The sequence below is a fragment of the Capricornis sumatraensis genome, chromosome 7 (genome assembly GCF_032405125.1).
Source record: "Capricornis sumatraensis isolate serow.1 chromosome 7, serow.2, whole genome shotgun sequence".
NCBI lineage: Eukaryota > Metazoa > Chordata > Mammalia > Artiodactyla > Bovidae > Capricornis > Capricornis sumatraensis.
In genome coordinates this window covers 61,465,509-61,486,684 of record NC_091075.1, presented here as the reverse complement: position 1 = coordinate 61,486,684, position 21,176 = coordinate 61,465,509, and the positions used below count along the sequence as shown (strand labels likewise).

Below are 21,176 nucleotides of genomic sequence, written 5' to 3'. Positions count from 1 at the left end.
GCTACAGCTGCCAACAGCCAGGCTTATCCTTCCCGGCGGATTAGAGGCACTTTTTCTAGATAAACTAAATTGCTACAGAGAAAGTACCTACACACACTGACATTTGGGGGACCACACCCACATCCACAAGCTCGCTGGCTACCTCTTTAATCTAAATATAAGCCCACAAGCTGACAAGACCTACCCACTCACACAGAGCTTCCAATCAAGTTTGCAGCCATTCATTTGAAAATCTGAACAAACATCCAAGGATCACCAGATCTTTGAGGAAAGTTTCCAACAGTACAGACAGAGACCAAAACAAATAAACCCAGAGCAGGCAAAGAACTCAGGGGAACAGATAATGCAGAGGTAGCCAAACATTTCAAAAAGTAAATTAACATTCTCAAGGACATAAGATTTTGTATTCCTGAAATAAGACTGAAATTCTCTCAGGAAGGAAGGAAGAAAAGGGAGAGAGGGAAGGAAATGACAGGGAGAAGGAAGAAACATTAGAAAACAAAAGGTGCTTTTGGAAATTAAAAATGAGGGTGAAGTAAAAAATATAAGAAAATTAAAAGGTTAAGCCAGGAAGTTCAGCATTTAACCAAGAGTTCCAAAAAGAGAGAACAGAACAATATTATCAAGAAAATAGCACAAGAACATTTCCCAGAAATAAAGCCCAAGTGTCCAGTTTAAGAGTATATTGAATATACAGATATGGAATCCTTATGTTGTACACTTAATATAACTAACATAATGTTATGTGTCAATTATATCTCATTTTTTAAGACCACTTTGAGTGCCCATTATAATAAATTTTTAAAATAGCAATTCAAATACATATGAACTTGAAATTTCAGAATGCAACAAGAGATATGATTCTAGAAGCTTTCAAAGAAAGATCACATACCAAAAAAATGGAAATTAAATAGTATTTAATTTCTCAGCAACAATGGATGCTAGAAGACAATGGATAATTGTCATCAAAATTCAGAATTAGAAAACAAATTTTAAACTTAGATATATTTAGAGATGCATAGTATCAAAATGTTTATCTTCTTTTTACCCTTGCTCCAGATGCTATTGGGGGATGCACTCCAGCAAAATAAAAGAGTAAACCAAGAAAGCGTAGGTCATCAGATTCAGGACTCTGGATTGTCCAAGGATGACTGCTATGTGATAGGTCTAGAAACAAATCAGTACAGATCCAAGTCTGAGGCCAGACTTCTCTCTAGGAGGGAGGTCCACATGGAGAGGAAATGGCAATGAAAGTGCGAAAAATGGAATTCACAGGCACTTTACAGAGGAAGGAAGTGGAAGGAAATTCTTCAAACCTAGCTAGAAGTTCAAAGAAAACTAAGCAGAGGGGTGAAAAAGGTGGGGTGGGTAGAGGTTAATGTCATTATTCTACACTCAGGCTAAGAAGTAAACAGCATAAATGTGTAAAGCATATTAATATGCTGCTGCTGCTGCTAAGTCACTTCAGTCGTGTCCAACTCTGTGCGACCCCATAGATGGCAGCCCACCAGGCTCCCCCGTCCCTGGGATTCTCCAGGCAAGAACACTGGAGTGGGTTGCCATTTCCTTCTCCAATGCATGAAAGTGAAAAGTGAAAGTGAAGTCACTCAGTTGTGTCCCACTCTTAGCGACCCCATGGACTGAGGCCCATGCGATTTTCCAGGCAAGAGTACTGGAGTGGGATGCCATCGCCTTCTAGTGGTATTGAAAACTGGAAAATTAGGGAGGAATCTCATATTTTCCTAAATACAGAAAAACCTTTAGGCATAAAGATATGCTTTACAGTAACTAATTATAAAATCAAATATTGAAAGCAATCTAAATGTCCCACAAGCAGGGAAAAGTTAAATAAATTGTGACTTATCACTTCATGAAAATTAAATTAATAACTCTACAATCATTGCTGCACAGCCACAATTCATTAGAGAACCTGCCTTGAGAGCAGCTTAAGTTGAAAGAACAGAGAAGAGAATGAGAGTTGCTTGTGTGCTACTGATAGGGATAGAATAGGATAGTTATACAGGTAGTTGTAGAAGTCCCAGTAGGGAACTACAGATAGGGAGGGAAACCTAGGAAACTTTGGGAGACCACTGTAAGTTAATGATCACTCAAGCTTTTGGAAGGTGGAATTAAGCAGACTTGCTTAACGCTAAAGCCATAAATAAAAGCATGAAATATGCCCCAGGCCATTAGATGAAAGAAAAATGTTACCACTCTTCTCAGTTCAGTTCAGTTCAGTCGCTCAGTTGTGTCCAACTTTTTGCAGTCCCAGGAACCACAGCATGCCAGGCCTCCCTGTCCGTCACCAACTGCTGGAGTCTACCCAAACCCATGTCCATTGAGTCAGTGATGCCATCCAACCATCTCATCCTCTTTTGTCCCCTTCTGCCTTCAATCTTTCCCAGCATCAGGGTCTTTTCAAATGAGTCAGCTCTTTGCAGCAGGTGGCCAAAGTATTGGAGTTTCAGCTTCAGCATCAGTCTTTCCAATGAACACCCAGGACTGATCTCCTTTCGGATGGACTGGTTGGATCTCCTTGCAGTCCAAGGGACTCCCAAGAGTCTTCTCCAACACCACAGTTCAAAAACATCAATTCTTCAGTGCTCAGCTGTCTTTATAGTCCAACTCTCACATCCATACATGACCACTGGAAAAACCATAGCCTTGACTAGATGGACCATTCTTCTAATATGATAATCTGAGTTTGACCTCATAGGGTCAGACACTCTCCTGCCTGATATGAAGAAGTTAGTGATGTATAAGACTCAAGACTATGTCTACTTGAAGAAGGTGGTTTCTTCCCCTCCCCTTTGACTATAAAACTGTAGCCCACTTAATCCTTCAGGTGGGCTTCCCTCATAGCTCAATCGGTAAAGAATCTGCCTGCAATGCAGGAGACTTGGATTCGATTCCTGGGTTGGGAAGATCCCCTGGAGAAGGAAATGGCAACCCTCTCCAGTATTCTTGCGTGGAGAATCCCATGGACGGAGGAGCCTGGAGGGCTACAGTCCATGTGGTCTCAAGAGTCAGACACGACTAAGTGACTTTCACTTTCATTAATCCTTGGGGCAGAGCTCCCTCGCCTACCTGCTTGCATCTCTTACAAGATTTATATTAATAACTCTGTTTCTTGCCTATCACTTTGCCCCTCACTGAATTCCTTCTGCACTGAGACACAAAGAACCTGAGCCTCAATAAATCTAGAGGACAGGTAAGTGATAAAAAGATTGTGGTTTCAAGCCCCAAGTAGGGTTTTGGCTGGGTTCGAGTCCCAATCTGAGGTGAAGGGTTTTATTACTGCTGTGAGAAACTAAAACCAAATGCCTACAGAAAGATCAGTCAATCAAGTAAATCCCCACACAGGCAGCCTCAGAGCCCCTACGTGGCTAATATTCAGTATTGTCAGTAGGAAGTAGGAAGCAGAAGGTAGATGTTTTGGTAAACCTATATCTGATGGCTTTGGGAAAAAATACAGGAGGGTTAGTAATGCCATGATCTCAAAATTGTACCACCTGGAACGAGACAGATGACAGGAGCAATGTCAGCCTACCTCAGGAGTGACCTCATTCACTGTGCAATGGGAAATCTTTGGGGAAAGGTCTTGGATACATCCAAGATCATAGGAGTCACATTCTCCTTTTCCTAGGACCAGAACCTCAGCCGATCAAAAAAGCTACCCTCCATCCCCAGCAACTCCAGGCGTGAAGTCCTGGCTGCTTTTAAATAGGATCAGTGAGACAAGGAAGCAGGGACCCTGGGTAAACCTCCTGATGACTACAAGCCCCAGAGGCTCCAAAGTCATCTGCCCCAACTCTCTGAGCCTTATGCAATATGACTGTTAGATGGCTTCAACAGCAGGGCCCCTTAGGGCTTGAAAAACTGAAAACCTTGGCCCTACATTCCCCATTCCCACCCCCAAAACCAGACAAAACACTCCATGAGTACAGAAGCTTGTATTACATTTTCTTGTCTTAGGTAAGACTATTTTGAGATAGAAACTGCAATCAGAAAGTAAAAGTTCACTGTAAGAATACAAGGGAAATCTGTTGAACCTACAGGTTTGAAACATAGCCAGGGAACCAAGAATGGAAAGCTATCACAAACAAACCCAAATGCCCTCTTAGTCTCTAGTCTGTCTGTCTGTCCCTTTCGTCTTCCTTACACTCCTCCATCCCTCCCTCTCCCTCCCCGTCTCTCTCTCTGTGCCTTTCCTCCCTCCCCACAAGGACTCTCCCTCTGTTCTCTCCTTGGGTGGGCTTCATCCTCTTCCCTCTCCCACCCACTGGCAAACCTGGAGGGGCAGTTTTGTCTCCTGCTGAGCTTGCTTTTTCTTAAGAGAAACATACCCCTTCCACACTTCCGCCTCCATTTTATTGAATAAAATTCTCTGTGGTTTACAAATATCAAGTACTTCTGACTAATTTTGAACTTGCTGGCTCAATTGTCCTTCTCCAGCAGCAGTCTGGCAAAAATCCCAGTCCTCAATCAATCCAATGGTTCATATTATCCATTTGTGTAGCTGTGCTGCTGTGAATACCTGGAGAAAACCAGCACCGCTATGAATTCATGGTTTCTGGTCTCCACTGGGCTCTTATAACACTGCCTAGGAATTCTCTGACTCCCCCATCCTGTTCACACACCCATTTTCACAGATCTTCCCTACTCTTCTCACATCCCAATCCTACTGCCTCTCCATCACTAGTAGCAAATTTCCATGTAGATTACAATAGAAAAAAAATGGAAGTGGTGATAATAGTAGAGTGTGTGAGTGAGTGAAAGTCGCTCAGTCGTGTCCGACTCTTTGTGACCCCATGGCCTGTACAGTCCATGGAATTCTCCAGGCCAGAATACTGGAATGGGTAGTCTTTCCCTTCTCCAGGGGCTCTTCCCAACCCAGCGATTGAACCCAAGTCTTCCGCATTGCAGGCAGATCCTTTACCAGCTGAGCCACAAGGGAACTCCAAAAATAGTAGAAAGCTGTTAGAAATAACAATGGAGGAGAAACATAATAAAAATAATAAAACTCTGTTAATTCTTATCAGCTAAACATGCTTTGATCTTCTTTTCCTATTAACAAGATAGACATCTCTTCCCTTCCCTTCAGTACAGTTCAGTACAGTCACTCAGTCGTGTCCGACTCTTTGTGACCCCATGAATTGCAGCATGCCAGGCCTCCCTGTCCGTCAACAACTTCCAGAGTTCACTCAGACTACGTCCATCGAGTCGGTGATGCCATACAGCCATCTCATCCTCTGTCGTCCCCTTCTCCTCCTGCCCCCAATCACTCCCGGCATCAGAGTCTTTCCCAATGAGTCAGCTCTTCCCATGAGGTGGCCAAAGTACTGGAGTTTCAACTTTAGCATCATTCCTTCCAAAGAACACCCAGGACTGATCTACTTTAGAATGGACTGGTTGGATTTCCTAGCAATCCAAGGGACTCTCAAGAGTCTTCTCCAACACCACAGTTCAAAAGCATCAATTCTTCGGCGCTCAACTTTCTTCACAGTCCAACTCTCACATCCATACATGACTACTGGAAAAACCATAGCCTTGACTAGACGGACCGTTGTTGGCAAAGTAACGTCTCTGCTTTTCAATATGCTGTCTAGGTTGGTCATAACATTCCTTCCAAGAAGTAAGTGTCTTTTAATTTCATGGCTGCAATCACAACCTGCAGTGATTTTGGAACCCCCAAAAATAAAGTCTGACACTGTTTCCACTGTTTCCCCATCTATTTCCCATGAAGTGATGGGACCGGATGCCATGATCTTCATTTTCTGAATGTTGAGCTTTAAGCCAACTTTTTCACTCTCCTCTTTCACTTTCATCAAGAGGCTTTTTAATTCCTCTTCACTTTCTGCCATAAGGGTGGTGTCATCTGCATAATCTGAGGTTATTGATATTTCTCCTGGCAATCTTGATTCCAGCTTGTGCTTCTTCCAGCCCAGTATTTCTCATGATGTACCCTGCATAGGAGTTAAATAAGCAGGGTGACAATATACAGCCTTGATGTACCCCTTTTCCTATTTGGAACCAGTCTGTTGTTCCATGTCCAGTTCTAACTGTTGCTTCCTGACCTGCTTTATAGGTTTCTGAAGAGGCAAGTCAGGTGGTCTGGTATTCCCATCTCTTTCAGAATTTTCCACAGTTTATTGTGTTCCACACAGTCAAAGGCTTTGGCATAGTCAATAAAGCAGAAATAGATGTTTTTCTGGAACTCTCTTGCTTTTTCCATGATCCAGCAGATGTTGGCAATTTGATCTCTGGTTCCTCCTCCGTTTCTAAAACCAGCTTGAACATCAAGGAGTTCACGGTTCACATATTGCTGAAGCCTGGCTTGGAGAATTTTGAGCATTACTTTACTAGCGTGTGAGATGAGTGCAATTGTGCAGTAGTTTGAGCATTCTTTGGCATTGACTTTCTTTGGGATTGGAATGAAAACTGACTTTTTCCAGTCCTGTGGCCACTGCTGAGTTTTCCAAATTTGCTGGCATATGGAGTGCAGCACTTTCACAGCATCATCTTTCAGGATTTGAAGCAGCTCAACTGGAATTCCATCACCTCCACTAGCTTTGTTCATAGTGATGCTTTCTAAGGCCCACTTGACTTCACATTCCAGGATGTCTGGCTCTAGATTAGTGATCACAGCATCGTGATTATCTGGGTCGTGAAGATCTTTTTTGTACAGTTCTTCCGTGTATTCTTGCCACCTCTTCTTAATATCTTCTGCTTCTGTTAGGTCCCTACCATTTCTGTCCTTTATCGAGCCCATCTTTGCATGAAATGTTCCCTTGGTATTTCTGACTTTTTGGAAGAGATCTCTAGTTTTTCCCATTCTGTTGTTTTCCTCTATTTCTTTGCATTGATCGCTAAGGAAGGCTTTCTTATCTCTCCTTGCTATTCTTTGGAACTCTGCATTCAGATGCTTATATCTTTCCTTTTCTCCTCTGCTTTTCACTTCTCTTCTTTTCACAGCTATTTGTAAGGCCTCCTCAGACAGCCATTTTGCTTTTTTGCATTTCTTTTCCATGGGGATGGTCTTGATCCCTGTCTCCTGTACAATGTCAGGAACCTCCGTCCATAGTTCATCAGGCACTCTGTCTATCAGATCTAGTCTCTTAAATCTATTTCTCACTTCCACTGTATAATCATAAGGGATTTGATTTAGGTCATACCTGAATGGTCTAGTGGTTTTCCCTACTTCCTTCAATTTAAGTCTGAATTTGGCAATAAGGAGTTCATGATCTGAGCCACAGTCAGCTCCTGGTCTTGTTTTTGTTGACTGTATAGAGCTTCTCCATCTTTGGCTGCAAAGAATATAATCAATCTGCTTTCAGTGTTGACCATCTGGTGATGTCCATGTGTAGAGTCTTCTCTTGTGCTGTTGGAAGAGGGTGTTTGCTATGACCAGTGTGTTCTCTTGGCAAAACTCTATTAGCCTTTGCCCTGCTTCATTCCGTACTCCAAGGCCAAATTTGCCTGTTACTCCAGGTGTTTCTTGACTTCCTACCTTTGCATGCCAGTCCCCTATAATGAAAAGGACATCTTTTTTGGGTGTCAGTTCTAGAAGATCTTGTATAGAACCGTTCAACTTCAGCTTCTTCAGCGTTACTGGTTGGGGCATAGACTTGGATAACTGTGATATTGAATGGTTTGCCTTGGAAACGAACAGATATCATTCTGTCGTTTTTGAGATTGCATCCAAGTACTGCATTTGGGACTCTTTTGTTGACCATGATGGCTACTCCATTTCTTCTGAGGGATTCCTGCCCACAGTAGTAGATATAATGGTCATCTGAGTTAAATTCACCCATTCCAGTCCATTTTAGTTCGCTGATTCCTAGAATGTCGCCGTTCACTCTTGCCATCTCTTGTTTGACCACTTCCAATTTGCCTTGATTCGTGGACCTAACATTCCAGGTTCCTATGCAATATTGCTCTTTACAGCATTGGACTTTGTTTCTATCACCAGTCACATCCACAACTGGGTATTGTTTTTGCTTTGGCTCCATCCCTTCATTCTTTCTGGAGTTATTTCTCCACTGATCTCCTGTAGCATATTGGGCACCTACTGACCTGGGGAGTTCCTCTTTCAGTATCCTATCATTTTGCCTTTTCATAGTGTCATGGGGTTCTCAAAGCAAGAATACTGAAGTGGTTTGCCATCCCTTCTCCAATGAACCACATTCTGTCAGACCTCTCCATCATGACCTGCCTCTCTTATATATTATTATGCTTGCTGAAGGTCACCCCACCAGCGAACCTTTTTTTTTTTTTTTTTGGCACAATGCATAGTTTGTGAGATTTTAATTCCTGGACCAGGGATCAAACAGTGGCCTTTGGCAGTGAGACCACAGAGTGCTAACCACTGATCTGCCAAGGAATTCCCAGCATCCTTTAAAATTTTTAATTTTAATTTTTTTAAAGAAAAGTTTGTATTAAACACAAACTCTTTTAGCCTGTGTACTGGATGAACTAGACCGATATGGCTTCCCTCGTGGCTCAGCTAGTAAAGAATCTGCCTCCAATGTGGGAGACCTGGGTTCGATCCCTGTATTAGGAAGATCCCCTGGAGAAGGGAAAGGCTACCCATTCCAGTGGCCTGGAGAATTCCATGGACTGTATAGACCATGGGGTCGCAAAGAGTCAGGCACAACTGAGCTACTTTCACCTGTCAACTTCCCCAGAAATCAGACTTTGAGTTAAGAATTAAAATCTGATCTGTTACATAACAGGGAGTACAGGGTGCTATGGAAATAGCAGAGAAATTTAATCTTACATAGGAAGTCAAATAAGATCTTGAGAAAGGTAAAATTGAAAGCTGTCACTTAAGGGTTGTATCAAAATAGTTTAATAAGAAGGAAAAGTTTTAAATGCTCTGCAGCTCTAACCAAAATCTTATCAGAGATTTCCGTGAAACTTAACAAGCTCATTCTAAAATTGATTTGGAAAAGAATAAGATTAAGAAGACCCAAAACAATTTGAAGAGGAATAAGATGGAGAAAGTTGTCTGTCAAGTCCTATTTTTAAATTATAATAATAAAGACCCATGATCTTGGTACAGAAATAACATCGGATCAATGAAACCCTCTGCATGCTGTGCTTTCCTACTCATCCTCAAGACACTACCTGACTACAACTGCCCCTAGAGAATCTCTGACTGCCCCTCCCTCACTATCTTGACTAGGTTTCATCCTATGGTGCTTCCACGAGTAAGAAGTAAGCACTCTTACTTCTCCATCACAGAACTTAACACATCCTCTCCAATATCTGTCTCCCTATCTGTCTCTCTATTAGGACAGAGACAGTTACTCTTTTCCACTGTTGATCCTTAGCCTCCTAGCCTTCCTTTAAGGGAGGACTTAAAGTGCTACCTCGAAGGTGATATAAAGATACTATCCTGACCACACCTCGCCAGTGTCTTAACTACTGCTGACTTTGCAGCCACTTTCCCTCCTTTATTGTAGATTTCATCAGTTCTGACCATAGTCATTTTCTCCTAAAGCCAGAAAATTTTCCGAATTTTGACATGTACACAGACATGTCAAAATCCATCAAAAAATTTTTAAATATTCATTTATTTGGCTGCTCTAGGTCTTAGTTATGGCATGCAAGACCTTTAGTTGGAACATGTGGGATCTCGTTCCCTGACCAAGGATCAAACCCAGGCCCTCTGCGTTGGGAGCTCAGAGTCTTAGCCGCTGAACCACCAGGAAGTCCTCATCAAAAATTTGTCTTTGCAGTTTCTTGACATCCCAATCTTTGAACAGACTTCTTTTCTTCACCTCAGTCTCTCATTCAGAGATTTATAAGTATACCTTTAAAATTAAGAATTCAACCTTTCTGCTAAAGATATTAATGAGGATCATCCAAATGAACAGTCAGAGATTATTTATTCAGAGCTTGTAATGGCAAAGTAGTCAGTCACCATCACTTGCTTTTAGCAAGCAGGAAAACTTATATATATATATATATATATATATATATATATATGCTTTTCCATTTAGTTCATTACAGGATATACAGTTCCCTGGGCTATACAGTAGGATCTTATTGTTTATATATTTTACATATAGTAGTCAGCCAGTTCAGTTGCTCAGTTATGTCTGACTCTTTGCAATCCCATGCACTGCAGCACACCAGGCTTCCCTGTCCATCACCAACTCCCGGAGCTTGCTCAAACTCATGTCCATTGAGTCTGTGATTCCATCCAACCATCTCATCCTCTGTCGTCCCCTTCTTCTCCTGCCTTCAGTCTTTCCTATGGTCTTTTCCAATGAGTCGGTTCTTCACATCAGGTGGCCAAAGTACTGGAGTTTCAGCTTCAGCATCAGTCCTTCCAATGAATATTCAGGACTGATTTCCTTTAGGATTGACTGATTGGATCTCCTTACAGTCCAAGGTACTCTCAAGAGTCTTCTTCAACATCATAGTTCAAAAGCATCAATTCTTTGGCGCTCAGCTTTCTTTACAATCCAACCATGTATCTGCTAATCCCATACTCCTTATTTATCCCTTCCCTCCCCTTCCCCCTTTAGTAACCATAAATTTGTCCTCTCTATCTGTGGGTCTGTTTCTGTTTTGTAATTAAGTTCATTTGTATGATTTTTTAGATTCCACATATAAGTGATGTCATATGATATTTGCTTTCTCTGACTTACTTCACTTAGTATGATAATCTTGAGGTCCATCCATGTTGCTACAAATGGCATTATTTCATTCTTTTTATGGCTGAGTAATATTCTGTTGTATCTATATATCATATCTTATTTACTTATTTATCTGTTAATGAACATTTAGGTTGCTTCCATATCTTGGCTATTATAAATTGTGCTGCTATGAACACTGGGGTGTATATATCTTTTCAAATTAAAATTTTCTCTGGACACATGTCCAGTAAGTTCAGGGAGAGTTACCTGCCTAATGATGCCTAATGGAGGATGTTTTTAATTCAAACTAAATTGACTGTACTCTTTCTGGAGAGGACTCGAGTACGGTACTCTGTGTGCTTTTTGGCACAGCGATCTGGCCAGAGGTCACTTTCTAGCTCTCATGTTCTCAACTTCATTATTGAAAACCCTAGTCAAATTTCAGCTCTCCCATACTAGGTGAATGTGAAGATTCTCACTTAACTCAAAAACAGCTGCTAAAGAACAGGTGATTAAATTAGAGTCTATTTATATTTCTATGTAGAAAACAAACTTTTTTTCTCATTATGAAAAGAGTCTATAATTGCAAACAGCATAATACAAATTTTGTTAACTTAAATTCTTTAAAAAAGAATTTATCAGAAATGTGTCAGAGTTGTTCACAGAATCAAAGGGAGAACTGAAGACACGAATACCTGAAAAGATAGCAGCAAGGGCAGTCCCTGGAACCTGGAACTAAATGACCAATACTTTCAAAGGCTGCCTTTCAACAAATATTCACTAAACTCCAACTACACGCCTGGCACCACCCTGAGCCCAGTACAATCAAACACTATCCTTGTCCTTCAAGGGAGGAAAAGGAAGAAGGTCAAGTAAGCCTTTACCAAAGCAGAAAGGCTTGAAACAGGTTTTAAGTTAGAGTCTGCTGGGTGGATCAGGGAGACAACAGCATGAATAATATGCAAAGATGCCATAAATGGTGGATGGCATATAGGGGAGACATAGTAGTTAGGGAGGCAGGGAAGGACACTGGAGGACTTTATGTGCAGTCCCTAAAACTAAAGGGACACTCTGGGGGCTGTGGAGGTTGGGAGGCAGGAGAAGGGTGAGGAACTCAGTCCTGACCATACCGGACAGGGATGGACCATACCTGGACAGCTGATGAAGCTGCCTCTGTCTGAAGCTTCAGCTACACCAAAGTCACATGAAAGTCTAAATTTAAGATCAAATAAAGTTGGCCTAAGACTAGCTGTGTGGTGGAAAGTGAAAGTGTTAGTCGATGAGTCATGTCCAAGTTTTTGTGACTCCATGGACTGTAGCCCGCCAGGCTCCTTTGTCCATGGAATTCTCCAGGCAAGAATATTGGAGTGGGTAACCATTGCCTTCTCCAGGGTATCTTCCTCACCCAGGGATCGAACCCAGGTCTCCAATATTACAGGCAGATTCTTAACCATCTGAGCCACCAGGGAATCCCTCTGAGCCACCAGGGAAGCCCCGCTTGGTGGTGGAATGATTCTAAACAGATCAAAAGACCCAGAGGTTTGATGTAAATTTGGTGAATAAGAATCAAAAATGTAAAAATCTGGACAGCAAAAACAAAAATGTTCTGAGTGAACACCAGAGATAAGAGCTTAATGCTCACAGATGGACTATGTATGAATTGAGTCAGCTCCGTTTTAGAGCTAGAGGTGTTGCAGACATCTTTTATGTCATGAAGCATTTAGACCTAACCATGGGTGATTAGGAAGAAAAGAGAGAAAATGGACACATTCACTGTTATTTTCAGTATTTACTAATCCCAAGCATTGTGCTAGGAACTTTAAACACATTATATAATTTAATCTTCAAAATGATCTTATGAGACAGATACTATTATTTTTCTCTTTTATACAAAGGGGAGGAAATTAAAACACAGAAATGCTAAGTAGTGAGTAAGCTATGGAAACAGGATTTGTTGGCTCTTTTTAACTTACCATGATGTGAAGAAAATAATCAGTTTTGAAATTTAGAAAGATCTGTCTAGTGACAGCATGAAAGGAATTCAGGAGAATAAGAGTATGGCAGGGACGAGGAGGTAAGCAGAGAGGTATTAATGATGAGTGAAGGCAGGGAGACTAATTAGGAGACTGCTGTGGTGTTCTGGAAAAGAGATGTTTAGGATCTAAGCCACAGTGATTGCAGAAGGGATTGAAAAATAGAGTAGAGATTAGAGAAAAAAAGAGAAAATAGAATTATCATTGACCTCAGTGATTTAGTGACCTCAGTCCTAGCCCATGAACATGCCATGGTGGGGGGACTGACTCTGTGCTCAGTGAGTGTGTGTGAGCAACCAAGTGTTAGGAATCTCTGTGGCACTTTGGGCCAACTATTATGAGTGAAAGAGACTTGTCATTTTGTTGTCAACCTTCAGACACACATACAGGATATGCAGACAGAGGTTGTGGGGAACAGCTCTTGAGACTGTGGGAGGAGAAACAGAAAGGACATATCCTTGGGCACAGGTCCAGATAAACACTATGGTGAACCTCCAGTGCCTTCCTGCTTATCCATGGTAGAGGTTACAGAGGTAGTTATGGCAGTGGTAGCAGATCTGCAGCTTCAACGGTACATATTTGAACCAGGTTCCTTTGGAAATTCAGTGGTCAGGATCCCTCCATGGCTCACCAAGCAACCCAAAAACAGCAAATGGATCAGGCTCCCTGGTTTATTTGAGACCATTGTTCTCAGGCCTGAGTAAACCCTTGGGGATATTGGATATATCATGAGTAAGGAAACTCTTAGAAGAAAATAAACTGTCTCTTAACCACAGAATGGAAGCTCCAGCATTTAATTGGAATACTGGGGGATGGGAGGTGGGAGGGAAATGTGACTAGCTTAGTGGAACATCAATAAAAGGTTATATTTTAGGCAGAGAAAACAGCATGCACAAAATTCAGGGTTCAAAGAAAACACCGATTTGAAACTAATTAAACTAATGATATCCTCCTACTTCCACAAGCAAGTTGTTCCTTCTCTTGTATTGTTTATCTCATCAATAAACAAAGTATAAAATTGGAAGAGTGACATCAGAAAAAGATTTGAAAGCTTAAGTGGGATTATCAGTTGAGGTCTTGCAGGACATGTTAAAATGTCTGTTCATTGTCATCCATTGATTCTGGAAAATTCTGAGTCATTAGCTTTCTGAATATTCTATTTCATTCTATTCTCTGCTTTTGAACCACTGCTAGAAATATATTAGGTCTTCTTGTTCTATTCTGTATGTCTCAAATTTTTATGTTTTGTTTCTTTAGCTCTTTATACCATATTCTGTGTATTTTCCATGTCAATTTAAGTTTTGCAACTCTCTCTTTAGCTGGTTTAATCAGCTGTTAAACTTGTCCATATTTTTTTAAAATTCCAGATACTACATTTTTCTTTTCTAGAAATTCTATTTGTGACTTTCTCCTTCTCTTTCTTCTTCTTCTCCTCTTCTTTATTCTTCTTCCATAGAAGGTTAGTGTTATTTTTAAAGCTCTTTGTCTTTTTCTAGTCATGTCTTTTTTTTGTCCTAATGCTTTCAATTCCTTATTATATGTGTTTATTATTTTAATGTACACTTCATTTATACTGTCTATTGAATAGCCTAGTTATTTGTGATTCTTGGGGATCTCATTTTGCTGATTATTGTTTCTCTTTATCAATTGAGGCTAGTAGTTTCCCTGTGAGTTTTGTGTAGTAATCTCATGTTCAACTGGGCATCATCTCTGAGAATCCTTTGACGCCTGAGTTAAGAGTATGCACCTCCAGGGAAGTTTTTGTGTTTTCTAGGAACTTACTAAGAGCAGGCCACTTTCTTCCATCAGCTTCACTGAGGTATAATTTACATACAATAAGATTCAGTAATTTAAAGTATAGCATTCAATGAGTTTTGAAAAATGTAAACAGTTTTGTAATAATCACCAAAATTAAGATATAGAATATTTCATAGCCTCAGAAAGTTTATTTATGCCTCCTTTCAAGTCAATCTTCTTCCCCCACACCTGACACCCAAGCAACCACTGATGTGCTTTATTTTTTTTATTATTACTTTTTAAACTACTTTTTAAAAATATATAATTTTATTGATTTTTTATTTTTGGCTGCACTGGATCTTCACTGCTGCGTGGGTTTTTCTCTAGTTGTGGCGAGCAGGGGGCTACTCTCCAGTTGTGGTGCTTGGGCTTCTCAATTCTGTGGCTTCTCCTGTTGCAGAGCATGAGCTCTAGGGGTTCAAGGCCTTCAGTAGTTGTGGCTCATGGACTCTAGAGCACAGGCTCAATAGTTGTGGCACATGGTATGTGGGATCTTCCTAGATCAGGGATTGAACCCACGTCTCTTGCACTGGCATGATTTTTTACCACTGAGTCACCAGGGAAGCCCCATTAATTTTTTTATGTCACTATTTTGTTTTAATGATATGACATGAGAATGAAGCTTTATTTTGTGCTTATGGATATCCAACAGTTTCAGCACCATAAGTTGAAAAGATTCTAATTTTCTATTGAATATTGGAATATTGACCTTTGAATGTTGACCATGTATGTGTTGGTCTATTCTTGAACTCTCTAGTCTGTTCTATTTATCTATACATCTGTCCATTTGGCAATATCACACTCTCTTGATTACTTTAGCTATAATAAATCTCAAAATCAGGTCTCATGAGCTCTTCCAACTTTGTTCTTTTACAAGATTGTTTTGGCTATTCTGGATCCTTTGCATTTCTTTATTAATTTAGAACTTGCTTGTCAGTTTCTACATAAAGTTTACTAAGGGACTTCCTTAGTGTCCAGCAATTAAGGCTCTACACTTTCAACACAGTGGGTAGAATCTGCATGCTGTGGGGCCAAAAGCAAAAAAAGTTTGCTGAGATTTTGTTTGGTATAACATTGAATCTATAGATCAATTAGGTGAGAGTTAAGTCTTAACAATATAGCTTTTCCTAATTTATTATGAACAAAGTATATCTCTCTATTTACTTAAACAATCTTCAGTTTTTCTTAGAACAATTTTTATAATTTTCAGAATACAAAATCTTGCACATATTTTGTTAAGCACGGAGTCCAAACCACTGGACAGCCAGGGAGTTCCCTTTCATGATTTTTATTCTATTGTAAATTATATTTAAATTTTTTAATTTCCAATTGATAATAAGAAATACAACTAATTTTTGTGTACTGACCTTATACCCTGAGAGCTTGTTGAAATCACCTATACGGCTAGTACTTTTTTGTAGATTCCTTAGTATTTTCTGTATAGCTGATTATGTTACTCATAGATCACTTTTTATGTTAAATTCTAACTTGGAGTTCCCAGACAGATACTAACATATTAGCGGTACACATTCAAACTCCAAATCTAAGTGAAATCAGGTCAAGCTAGTATTTATAAATTAAAACAGAATGCTTCCTTTTTACTTTCCAGATCCCAAGACAGACAAGCTTTCTTGTCTTTTCCCTATGCCAGAGGAATTTTTCTTACTTCACCTGTCACTTACAGTAGCCTTTGAAAGTCTTGGCTTTATTTACCAGACTTAATTCCAGCTCCCTACCTCATGAGATGTCAAGTCCTTGTTAAAAACCTAAGCCCATTGTTACCATAGTGGGAAAACCACCTCTAACCTTAGGATAGGACTGCCTGAGTAAGAGCTTACTTGCTTAGGACTCTGGTTTTACCTTTGTTTTTGGCTCCCAACTATCAGTTATCCACTGATTGCTACATTACAAACAACACTAAAAATAATGGCTTCATGCAGCTATGATTGATTATATCTCACACTTCAGTGGGTTGAATGAGGGTTCCCCCTGCTGATTTTGCCTGGGGTCAATGATGAATCAGCTGGAGGGTCCAAAATGTTCTCACTTACATGATTACAAGTCAGTGCTGGCTATTGGTTTGTGCATTTCAGGTTTCTTTGTTTGTTTTCCTTTCTGGCTGCGCTGAGTCTTTGTTGCTGCATACAGGCTTTCCGTAGTTGTGGCGACCAGGGGCTGTTCTCTAGTTGTGGTGCTTGGGTTTCTCGTTCTGGTGGCTTCACTTATGGGAGAGCATGTGCTGTAGGCTTTCAAACTTCAGTAGTAGCAGTACAGGGCTCTAGTTGCGGTGAACAGGCTTAGTTGCCCCGTGGCATGGGATCTTCCTGGACCAAAGATCGAACCCGTGCCTCCTGAACTGGTAGGTGGATTTTTAACCACTGGACTGTCAGGGAAGCCCTACGGCTCAACTTCTCATCCTCCACTAGGTTAGACCAATTTTCTTACATGGCAGTCTTAGAGCAGTGTTAAAAAAGTACAAAAAGTATTACAAGATTTAAAACCTAACCTTGGAAGTTGTATAATAAGTTTCTACTATATCCTGTTGGTTACATGCCGGAGAAGGCAATGGCAACCCACTCCAGTTCTCTTGCCTGGAAAATCTCATGGACAGAGGAGCCTGGTAGACTGCAGTCCATGGGGTCGCTGAGAGTCTGACACAACTGAGCGACGTCACTTTCACTTTCATGTGTTGAAGAAGGAAATGGCAACCCACTCCAGTGTTCTTGCCTGGAAAATCCCAGGGGGACCCTGGTGGGCTGCCATCTGTGAGGTCACACAGAGTCAGACACGACTGACGCGACATAGAAGCAGCAGCAGCAGCAGCAGCATTAGTTACATGGCATTATATAACATAGAATTTGACCAGTCTTTGTCCCTGGTTCCTAGGAGAGAGGCTGTAAATCCTTGGTACTTCCTAAGTACTAATGTTTTTGTTATTTGTGACTTCCTTGCATACCATGATAAGTAAGTAAGTTCAGTCGCTCAGTCGTGTCCGACTCTTTGTGACCCCAATGAATCGCAGCACGCCAGGCCTCCCTGTCCATCACCAACTCCCAGAGTTCACTCAGACTCACGTCCATCGAGTCCATGATGCCATCCAGCCATCTCATCCTCTGTCGTCCCCTTCTCCTCAGGCCCGCAATCGCTCCCAGCATCAGAGTCTTTTCCAATGAGTCAACTCTTCGCATGAGGTGGCCAAAGTACTGGAGTTTCAGCTTTAGCATCATTCCTTCCAAAGAAATCCCATGGTTGATCTCCTTCAGAATGGACTGGTTGGATCTCCTTGCAGTCCAAGGGACTCTCAAGAGTCTTATCCAACACCACAGTTCAAAAGCATCAATTCTTTGGCACTCAGTGTTCTTCACAGTCCAACTCTCACATCCATACATGACCACAGGAAAAACCATAGCCTTGACTAGACGGACCTTAGTCGGCAAAGTAATGTCTCTGCTTTTGAATATACTATCTAGGTTGGTCATAACTTTTCTTCCAAAGAGTAAGCGTCTTTTAATTTCATGGCTGCAGTCACCATCTGCAGTGATTTTGGAGCCCAAAAAAATAAAGTCTGACACTGTTTCCTCTGTTTCCCCATCTATTTCCCATGAAGTGATGGGACCGGATGCCATGATCTTCATTTTCTGAATGTTGAGCTTTAAGCCAACTTTTTCACTCTCCTCTTTCACTTTCATCAAGAGGCTTTTTAGCTCCTCTTCACTTTCTGCCATAAGGGTGGTGTCATCTGCATATCTGAGGTTATTGATATTTCTCCCGGCAATCTTGATTCCAGCTTGTGCTTCTTCCAGTCCAGCATTTCTCATGATGTACTCTGCACAGAAGTTAAAAAACCAGGATGACAATATACAGCCTTGACGTACTTCTTTTCCTATTTGGAACCAGTCTGTTGTTCCATGTCCAGTTCTAACTGTTGCTTCCTGACCCGCATACAGATTTCTCAAGAGGCAGGTCAGATGGTCTGGTATTCCCATCTCTCTCAGAATTTTCCACAGTTTATTGTGATCCACACAGTCAAAGGCTTTGGCATAGTCAAGAAAGCAGAAATAGATGTTTTTCTGGAACTCTCTTGCTTTTTCCATGATCCAGCAGATGTTGGCAATTTGATCTCTGGTTCCTCTGCCGTTTCTAAAACCAGCTTGAACATCTGGAAGTTCACGGTTCACATATTGCTGAAGTCTGGCTTGGAGAATTTTGAGCATTACTTTACTAGCATGCTAGATGAGTGCAATTGTGCGGTAGTTTGAGCATTCTTTGGTATTGACTTTCTTTGGGATTGGAATGAAAACTGACCTTTTCCAGTCCTGTGGCCACTGCTGAGTTTTCCAAATTTGCTGGCATATGGAGTGCAGCACTTTCACAGCATCATCTTTCAGGATTTGAAGCAGCTCAACTGGAATTCCATCACCTCCACTAGCTTTGTTCATAGTGATGCTTTCTAAGGCCCACTTGACTTCACATTCCAGGATGTCTGGCTCTAGATTAGTGATCACATCATCATGATTATCTGGGTCGTGAAGATCTTTTTTGTACAGTTCTTCCGTGTATTCTTGCCACCTCTTCTTAATATCTTCTGCTTCTGTTAGGTCCATACCATTTCTGTCCTTTATCGAGCCCATCTTTGCATGAAATGTTTCCTTGGTATCTCTAATTTTCCTAAAGAGATCTCTAGTCTTTCCCATTCTGTTGTTTTCCTCTATTTCTTGGCATTGATCGCTGAGGAAGGCTTTCTTATCTCTCCTTGCTATTCTTTGGAACTCTGCATTCAGATGCTTATATCTTCCTTTTTCTCCTTTGCTTTTCACCTCTCTTCTTTTCACAGCTATTTGTAAGGCCTCCCCAGACAGCCATTTTGCTTTTTTGCATTTCTTTTCCATGGGGATGGTCTTGATCCCTGTCTCCTGTACAATGTCATGAACCTCATTCCATAGTTCATCAGGCACTCTATCAGATCTAGGCCCTGAAATCTATTTCTCACTTCCATTGTATAATCGTAAGGGATTTGATTTAGGTCATACCTGAAAGGTCTAGTGGTTTTCCCTACTTCCTTCAATTTAAGTCTGAATTTGGCAATAAGGAGTTCATGATCTGAGCCACAGTCAGCTCCTGGTCTTGTTTTTGTTGACTGTATAGAGCTTCTCCATCTTTGGCTGCAAAGAATATAATCAATCAGCTTTTGGTGTTGACCATCTGGTGATGTCCATGTGTAGAGTCTTCTCTTGTGTTGTTGGAAGAGGGTGTTTGCTATGACCAGTGCGTTCTCTTGGCAAAACTCTATTAGTCTTTGCCCTGCTTCATTCTGTATTCCAACACCAAATTTGCCTGTTACTCCAGGTGTTTCTTGACTTCCTACTTTTGCATGCCAGTCCCCTATAATGAAAAGGACATCTTTTTTGGGTGTTAGTTCTAAAAGGTCTTGTAGGTCTTCATAAAACCGTTCAACTTCAGCTTCTTCAGCGTTACTGGTTGGGGCATAGACCTGGATAACTGTGATATTGAATGGTTTGCCTTGGAAACGAACAGAGATCATTCTGTCGTTTTTGAGATTGCATCCAAGTACTGCATTTGGGACTCTTTTGTTGACCATGATGGCTACTCCATTTCTTCTGAGGGATTCCTGCCCACAGTAGTAGATATAATGGTCATCTGAGTTAAATTCACCCATTCCAGTCCATTTTAGTTCACTGATTCCTAGAATGTCGCCGTTCACTCTTGCCATCTCTTGTTTGACCACTTCCAATTTGCCTTGATTCATGGATCTGACATTCCAGGTTCCTATGCAATATTGCTCTTTACAGCATCAGATCTTGCTTCTATCACCAGTCACATCCACAACTGGGTATTGTTTTTGCTTTGGCTCCATCCCTTCATTCTTTCTGGAGTTATTTCTCCACTGATCTCCAGTAGCATATTGGGCACCGACTGACCTGGGGAGTTCCTCTTTCGGTATCCTATCATTTTCCCTTTTCATACTGTTCATGGGGTTCTCAAGGCAAGAATACTGAAGTTGTTTGCCATTCCCTTGTCCAGTGGACCACATTCTGTCAGACCTCTCCACCACGACCCGTCCATCTTGGGTTGCCCCATGGGCATGGCTTAGTTTCATTGAGTTAGACAAGGCTGTGGTCCTAGTGTGATTAGATTGACTAGTTTTCTGTGAGTATGGTTTCAGTGTGTCTGCCCTCTGATGCCCTCTTGCAACACCTACCATCTTACTTGGTTTTCTCTTACCTTGGGAGTGGGGTATCTGTTCACGACTGCTCCAGCAAAGAAAGCACAGCTACTGCTCCTTACCTTGGACGAGGGGTATCTCCTTACCGCCGCCATTCCTGACCTTCAACGTGGGATAGCTCCTCTTGGCCCTCCTGTGCCTGGTCAGCCACCGCTCTTCCAGTTGCTCCTCCGCCGCTGGCCCTGGCCTTGGGCGTGGGTGGCTCCTCCGCACCGCCCCTGACCTTGGACATGGTGTTATGTGCTCAGTCGTGTCCAACACTATGGACTGTAGCCTACCAGGCTCCTCTGTTCATGGGATTTCTCAGGCAAGAATACTGGACTGGGTTGCCATTTCCTACTCCAGGGGATCTTCTCAACCCAGGGAGCAAACCTGCATCTCCTGTATTGGCAGGCAGATGCTTTACCACTGAGCCACCTGGGAAGCCCCATGTTAATCTTATCTTTTATCTCA

General features: G+C 41.5%; 1 pseudogene; it reads right to left on the bottom strand.

Annotated features, from left to right (window-relative positions):
- The window catches only part of LOC138081809 (nucleosome assembly protein 1-like 1), a 51,851-nt pseudogene extending 30,896 nt beyond the window's left edge, over positions 1–20,955 (bottom strand).
- Between the last annotated feature and the right edge of the window lie 221 nt (positions 20,956–21,176).